The sequence below is a fragment of the Fukomys damarensis genome, unplaced genomic scaffold (genome assembly GCF_012274545.1).
Source record: "Fukomys damarensis isolate Sample0158 unplaced genomic scaffold, DMR_v1.0_HiC HiC_scaffold_6, whole genome shotgun sequence".
Taxonomy (NCBI): Eukaryota; Metazoa; Chordata; class Mammalia; order Rodentia; family Bathyergidae; genus Fukomys; species Fukomys damarensis.
The window spans coordinates 33,995,706-34,004,305 of NW_022900918.1; positions in this window are offsets into that span (position 1 = coordinate 33,995,706).

Consider the following 8,600-nt stretch of genomic DNA (forward strand, 5'->3'; position numbering starts at 1 on the left):
AATTTGTCACTCATTTAGCATTTCAGCAAGATATTTTGAATTAATCACTTGGAAAATACATAAAACTCTGAAAGCATTTTATAATCAGTTTTAAAAAAACCTTTAAAAATATCTTTCTCCCTGGTATTTAATAAAGTCCCACATTGTAAGCTTATTAGTCAGATTTCCCACTGCTGAGATACAATACCCAATACCTGCAATTAAAAAAAGAAGGTTATTTTAGTTCCCAGTTTCAGTGCATTCAGTCCATGGTTGGCTGGCTCCAAGGCAAAAATGGCATGGTGAAAGGAACTGATGGAGGAAGGGTGCTCATGCCATGATAGCCATGAAGAAGAGAAAGAACAGAAGAGACAGACAGAAGAATATACCCTTCCACACACCCTTACAGGTTGTGTCCCCAGACCCGTATCTTCTGAATAGGCCCTACCTCCTAAGAGTACATTCAGCTATGACTCTTCAGTGCCCCCATGAATCAATCAATCACCTTCTAAAAGACCTATTTCTGCATACATGAGATCTCGGGGGACATTTTAGATCTAACCCATAATATTTCCCCTCTGCTTTCCAAAACACTCATGTCAATTTCAATGTGCAAAATGTATTTAGTCCCTCTCTAAGACTTGCCAAAGTCTTAACAGTTCCAGCACTGTTGAAAAGTTCAAGTTTAAAGTCTTCTCTGAGAATTAAGACAAACTCTTCGCTGTGAACCCTTACAAAAATTAAAGAAGAAAGTTAAATACTTCCAGCATACAATTGCACAGGGTAAAAATTTTTCATTCCTAGAAGAAGAAATAGAGAGGGAGGGATGAAGAAGGAATTGGACCAAAGTGAGACTGAAGCACAGCACGGGAAATATTAAATCCCATAGTTTGATGCACCCAGGGCAGGTAGTGGTGAGATGTGAGCTTGAAAGGGCTTACACAATTTTGCTGCTATGGCCTTGTCTGTTGCAACCCATAAGGCCATTGTCTTTGGTTGGCTGTGCTTGCTGTCTGTGGCTTTCCAGGACAGACATTCCACATTCCATCATCTCCAGTTTCCTGGGGTCACCGATGCACTTTGGCTTCACTCTCACAGCTTCACACATTGCCCTCTCAGGGGCACATTGCTTGGCCTCCCAGGCCTTCTTCTGACATCTGGGTGGAAGACTCTGTGACCCCACAATTCTTGCATGTTGCATCCTTGAAAAACCAGCAACACATAGACGATGCCAAGATCTGTTGCCAGGATGAGCAGTAGCCACATTCCCATGGACTTGCAGGTTGCCTCTGAGTGTCTGGATGGCTGGGCACAGTGAAATAAATCTTGGGAACCAATTCTATAGTGACCTTTCTTAAGAGGGGTACCTTGAGGTTCTCTTCTCAAAGCAGTCTTTTAAAGGTTATATTTTTACATTCTTGAGCCTGTGAAAGATGAGATCTAGTCAGTTCTTGAGATTATTTTAAGCCATCTTTCCTATTATCCCGATGCAAAGTACTTGGCTTCTTTTTTACTGTTGACGTTTTCAGCAACCATGCTGACCTTTGACCCAACTTTGTAGGCTCTTTCATTCTGGCAAAACTGGAAACTTTTTATATCTTTTGGTTCTATCTTTTGCTGTTGATTCTTTCTGTAGAGCACACAGCAATACTCATGCTACAGCCTGAATATTGGGCAGCCTTGAAATATCCTCCAGCAGATCAGTTAGTTCATCACCCTTAATCTCAGTCTCCTGCAGCCTAAGAACATGAGCAAAATGAGTCAGATTTTCTGTGAATATAACACATGTGGCCTGCAGTGCAACTGTTTATGTAGTACTTGTTACTAATTAAAACTGTCTGAGCTTAGCCTTTACTGTCTGCTTCCTATCAAGATTGTCATTTTCTGAGCTCCTCTCAGAATCACACATCAAACTCTGTTTACAGCATTCCATTCTAACTTTCTTGTAAACAAGTTCCAAAGGCTTTTGAACTACTCAATGAGATACAGTCACAATGAGCCATGTCTCTTACCAAAACCTAAATTATTCAGCTTTCCTGTTACCGAAACATAATAACTAACATCTACAATTTAAAGGAGAAGCAGTTTACTTTGGCTCACAGTTTTAGTGGACAGAATCCATGGCCAGGAGACTCCAAGACAGAAATGACAGGGGGAAAGGGCTTGGTGGAGTAAAGCTGTGTACGCTATGGTGGCCAAGAGGCAGAGTGAGAATGAAAGGGGAGCCAGGGACAAGAATACATCCTTTTGGATCATATCACCAGGGATCATATCACAACCCTTCTGCAGGCTCCATTTCCTAACAGCACATTGAACTACAGTATGAACTTCCCAGTGACCCTACGATCCAATCACTTTCCAAAAGCTCCACCTCTGAATATATGGAACATTTGGGGGAACTTTTTAGACCCAAACCATAACAGCAAGTCAGAAAATGATGTTAGGCAAATTGGAAAAAAAAAAAAGTGAAACTGAAAGAGAGGATGAACAACATTGTGGGTTTCTGAAAAGACCGATGACATGGCTGTGAGGCTCTGCTTTTATCTCAGTAATATATTTTTTTAAGTAACTGGAACCAAGGTAGTCTTGTCTATCTGCAAGAGTGCTCTGAGGACATTCACTTTGCTTTGCAACATATTCAGTGTTGAGAAGAATTTTATCCATTCATTTGGTACCTAAAAGATTATTGTAGTTATACATTTTATTCTTGATAACACACTCAATTTTTAAAGAAGTGAATCATACTTTTGCCTCAACATTTGGAAATTTTCTTCTCACGTATATTAAAAACTGAGTGCTGTTCTGATGATGTGTAGTATAAGCCCTTATCTTGCATATGATGTGTAAAGGAATGTGATGAAAGGTAAATACTCTTGTAAGGCAGTTCCTTTATTATAGCTCCATACATTTTAAAGAATCTAACTCAAACTGAAGTGAAATAATAATACACAGTTTTCCTTATATTTGTTTATTTAGATATATTTATTTCTTATATTTGTCTGGTTTTCACAAGAAACCCTGTACTGTCATGTGTATTAAAAAATACATGCTATTTGCATATGTATATTTCAGTGGCCATGATGGCATTTGAAGAGGGTGACTTAGCTGGACTACTGGTGACTGAATCTGAGTTTCTCGGTGATGGCCCTTGTAACCACTTTAAAGCAAAGGGATTACATGTCCTAAGGAAAACAGCCAAGCTAAGGCCTCGGCAGATTTCTTTGGGGGACAGGAATAATTCCCCCAGAGTCTGTCATTTCTTAAGAAATCTCTTCCCACCAGACCTTCAGAATGACCTAGACTGAATTTTCATCCCATTGTAGCAGGTTGTAGAAGTCATATTCAATTTAATTTTCTAAAGGAAGATTTTTCCTACACTTTGAATGTTTTACTCCAAATTGATACTAGCCTTCTAGTGAAATAAGTAACTATCTCAATTTTATTTCTTAGGGGTTTTTGTAATTCTAGAACATATATCATTTATTATATCACATTTTATTCTTAGTATTTTTTGTGGGGAAATGATTTAGCTTTTAATCTTCTATGTAAGTCTGTTGATATCCTTAAGAGTAAAGTTTCAGTTCAGTGGTAGCTTTTATTTTTAAATTGTGGTAAATACATATACAACATTAAGTCTAACATATAAATCACTCTGAAGTTTGAAATTTAGTGGCATTAATTATACACAGCATTGTGCAACCATCACTAACACCCCTTTTCAGAACTTTTTTTAAACTTTCCTAAATCGAAACTCTACTCATTAAACTAATTGAACTCTGCATCTCCCTCAGCCCTGTTGACCTCTATCCTACTTTCAGTCTGTACGAATTTACCTATTCTAGGTAGCTCATATAAGTGGAATCATAGGATATTTGCCCTTTCATGATTAGTTTATTTCACTTAGCACGATCTTTTCCAATTTCATCCATGCAGTAGAATGTACTATAATTTCAGTCCTTTTTATGACTGAATACTGTTCCATTGTTGGTATATGCCATACTTTGGCTATTTATTCTCATTCTATTATATTTTTATTTTGATTCTCTTTGACATTATGAGTCCTTGGTGGACAGGAGTAATCTATAGTTTTTCTTTGTAGTCCCAACAACTTGCTCAGCTGAAGGAGAGGACAAATAGTCTTTATTGATAATACAGTGACAGGCAGAGAGTTATGGCACATTCATCACACTGAGGTACTTTAACTTGACAGTGGCCCTGGATCTATACTCCTGAGGATGAAGCTGTCATCTTCATCTGTGTCCTAATTGGACAGCTCTCTGAAGATAAGTGGATAACGCCAACCCTTCCTGTTCAGAAAAGACCACAGCATGCATGTGCTTTCCTTAGTCTAGGGCCATGACTTTGGACAGACAGAAAGGGCTGGACTAGATAGAATCCAAGCAAGGGAGTTTCTGACTTAACACTTCACAGCAGACAAAATGTAAGTGCATAAATATATTGTGAAGGCAAATTTAGTTTTGCCTTATCTTGCATTTTGCAATATCCTCCTTTAGTCTGGATAATCAAATGTGGCTTTCAAAGCAGATTCAATATCAAACAGAATTAAATAAAAGTTGATCCTGACAACTTAGTCAAAGATGTCCTAGTAAATGATATGCCTCAGACTGGAAAAACGACTTAGGAAATTTCTACAAGCAGAGAAATGGCTAAGCTATGGTGCCATGTGACAGCAGAAGATATTTATTCCTGTCCTATAGATAAGCTATGTTGTTCTTCTTTTTCTGTCTGGCCTCACATGTACATTTATTTAAAGTTTGACTGTAGTCAAATATGGCTTTATTAATGCTAGAGTGAGGAAGTCCTAGTGCAGAGGATGGAAATGTGCAAATAGTAAGATTACTGGCAACAATTGTTTTCGTGGTATTTTTGGATCTCTGATGTGGCCCTCTTCTAGAATAGGGAGCAACTGACTTGGGGACATGTCTGGGCTTTGGAAAAGAGGACCATGGATCTGCTTGTATAGTATAATTTGAGAAGGTACAGGTAGATAGAGTTGCCAGATTTAGCTAATATATTTAACACACAGTTAAATGTCAGTTTAAGGTGAGTAACAGATAATTTTTACTCGAGTGTGTGTTATTCAATATGTGGGGCAGGTAGTACTTATATCTGAGATTCAAATTTAACTAGGCTTCCTCTGTTTTACCTTGCAACACTGTACATGGGACACCTTATCTAATCTAAAGGTATGCTTTAGATTCATTTCTATGTGTTTTAGGGGGATTTTAAGAAACTTTTTCTAAGATTCAGTCTCCAGGGGAAGATAATGGCTTTGGTGATTCTTCGTTCAGAGCAAGTCTTTGTGAGAATAAGGACCTTCTAAAGCACTAGGAGCAGTTTGGGATGTTGTAGGAAAAGAAGGACATCAGGGACTGGATAACTTCTGGTTTCCTTACCACTCTCCTCAAAGAATGGGGAACCTTTCTCATTTTCCTTCAAGGGGGAATAAAAGAGCCTCAGGGACTGTGATGAGCTGGGCAGCTGCTTACCTAAGATGTGCTGATTACTGAAAGATATGGAGAATTATTTTATGTGTGTCTTGCATACAGAGTGGGACATGCTCACACTTGCTGCTTATGTGACACTGATGTTTGAGTGGCTTGGACAACACTGGGAACTGCCACTTCCATGCTGTCCAAACTACTGGTGAAAGTAACAGGGACTATACTTGAAGGACAAATGGGATAGTGGTAGGCAGAATACGGTAGTCTTTGTCATATCTCTGAAAACTTTACATGGCAATTTAACGTTGCAGGTACAATTAAATTTGCTAAACAGCACACCTTAAAATAAGGAGATTGTCCTGTACTATCCAAATTGGCTCAAGGTAATCACAAGGGTCCTTGAAAGGAGACCAGAGAGGTGGCAATGGGAGAAAAACTCCAGCTGCTGTGGCTGGCTTTGGATATGGAAGAGGGCGAGGAACAAAGGAATATGAGCAGGACCTAGAAGCTAGAAGAGGTGAGGGTAGGTATTCTCCCCAAGACCTCCAGAAGGGAAGGTAACTTTGTCAACACTTTGACTTGAACCCTGTGAGTCCCATGTCAACTTACTTCCTCTAGGACTTTTAGTATATTAATAATGTGTATTGTTGTAAGCCACAGAGATTGTGGTGATTTGTTACAGTGGAAGTAGGAAATGGAAAGAAAAACCCAAGTGCATTCTCCCACCTGGAGCGGCCATCACTCCAGCCTGGGCCCTGATCCACCACAGGAAGGATAGCCATGCCCTCTCCCACCCAGAGCCACCATTGCTCCAGCGCCAGGAAGGTAGCTGTGAGGGTGCCCCTGAAACCCCACAACTTCCCTACCACTCCTCCCCTGCACTCTCGGACCTCCTGATCGTGCCAGTCTTTGGACCCACTCTGCAGAGGCAGAGGTGGTCATAAAGGGTATTTCTCTGAGTTCCCAACTTTGAACATCTTTAAAGAAAGGGAATGGGAAACCTGTAGTAGAATGGTGTGGAGTTCAACCATTCAGAAGGTTGGGGAACTCAATCTGGGCCTTGCAGCCTGAGGTCAGTCTGCATCGTGGGGTTTGGACATCAGCTAACTGAGATCAGGGGACTTGCATCCTAGCTCTGTCTGAGCCCCCATCCTAAATGGTAAATATACTATATTGAAAAGTTTGTTTATTGTAGACATGTTTTGGACTGCTTCTTGATTTCAACTTAATTCAAATGGTTTAAGGGTGATAGACTAGTGACTACCACAGGTGGTCAGTTTCCAGGTTGTGCTTGATCATATTGTGTTGCTGATGGTATCAGTTGGGATAAAGGATTGTGGTTGATTTGATGAGCTGTTTTCTCTGATGTTATGAAGATGAGAATGTCTGTGGGTCATTAGAGACCCAGAAGCTAGGGTGCAACTATATCAGGAATATTTGGGTGATAACCCAGAGATTAAACCAAGGACAGCCCGACAACAAAAATAAAAATGAGAAAACACTTAAGCAAGACACAAGGACAGACTTCCAGTTCATCAATGGCAAACAGTAGGGCAAACGAGGATGAAAAGGCTGATAGTGAACCACCAGGACACTCTGAACTCGAAGCACAAGAAGTAACAAAACAGATCAATCAGGCTCTAGAAAAATTCAAAACAGAAATAATTTCCCAGATAACCATAGAGATGGTGAGCAAAATCAAAGTCGTGATTCGAGACTCTAGAACAGAAACTGTTAAAATAATAGATGAGCTCAGAACCACGATAGAAGCCATGAAGGCCCAGCATAAGAAAGAAATGGAAACAATAAACGCCCAACATAGGAAAGAAATGGAATCCATAAAACAGATTCAAACAGATATCCAGGAGATTAAACACTCCATTGATAGTGTACACAAGAGAATAAAAGAATGTGAAGATAGACTCTCAGATATAGAAGATACGATTGCAGTCAGTGACCATGAAAAGAGAGGTCTTTTAAAAACAGTAAGGGATCATGAGAAATCGATCCAACAACTCCTAGATGATGCAAAGAAGAATAACATAAGACTGATAGGAATCCATGAAGTAGCAGGAGAAAATACAAATGACTTAAAAAAGCTGTTCACAGAATTAATGACAGAAAACTTCCCAAACAGAGGGGAAGAATTTGACATTCAGATAACTGAGGCATATAGGACCCCAACTAGCTACAATCAAAAAAAATCTACACCTAGACATATAATAATCAAGATCCCAGAAACCCAACAGAAGAACAAAATACTACAAGCAGTAAGAGAAAAGAAACAAATCACATGCAAAGGGAAGCCCATTAGAATCACAGCAGACTTTTCAACACAAACCCTTAGGGCAAGGAGAGCCTGGAATGAGATATTTCAAGTACTAAAAGAGAACAACCTCCAACCTAGACTGATGTATCCAGCAAAACTCTCTTTCAAAATGGATGGGGAAATAAGACACTTCCACGACAAAGAACACCTGAGAAACTACATGAATACCAAACCAGCACTACAAGCAATTCTAAACAAGATCCTAGAAAAAGACAATGAAGGCAACAACACCATGAGGCCCAACAGAGCAAATCAAATAGGCAAGGCAAGAAATTAAAAGGAGAAGGTGAAAAAGTAAAAAGAGTCAACAAAAGGCCAATAACATGTCAATAATAAGTCAGTACATATCAGTTATAACCAGCAATGTCAATGGCCTCAACTCACCAATCAAGAGAAATAGACTGGCAAAATGGAATAAGAAGCAAAATCCAACAATATGTTGTATACAAGTAACACACCTAATGCAAAAAGAAGCCCATAGACTGAAAGTGAAAGGATGGAAAACAATTCTCCATGTGACAGGAGCCCAGAACAAAGCAGGGGTAGCAATCTTACTTTCAGACAGAGTAAATTTCAAACCAAAACTGATTCTAGTATTATAGATGTAGGACAGTACTGTATCATACCTCTGTGAATGTAAAATGTACCTGCTTTATGATACATAGTAGTGATAGTACTTTATCAGAGCTATGTTTAATGATGTTACTCTAGAATGTTCTCTTTCCAGATGATGATTAAGATGCTAATAAAAAAAAATGGTGCCAGGTACCACAACAGCAACAGAACTTTGCTGTTTTCTGGGTATTATTCTTTTCTTTGTTTTTTTG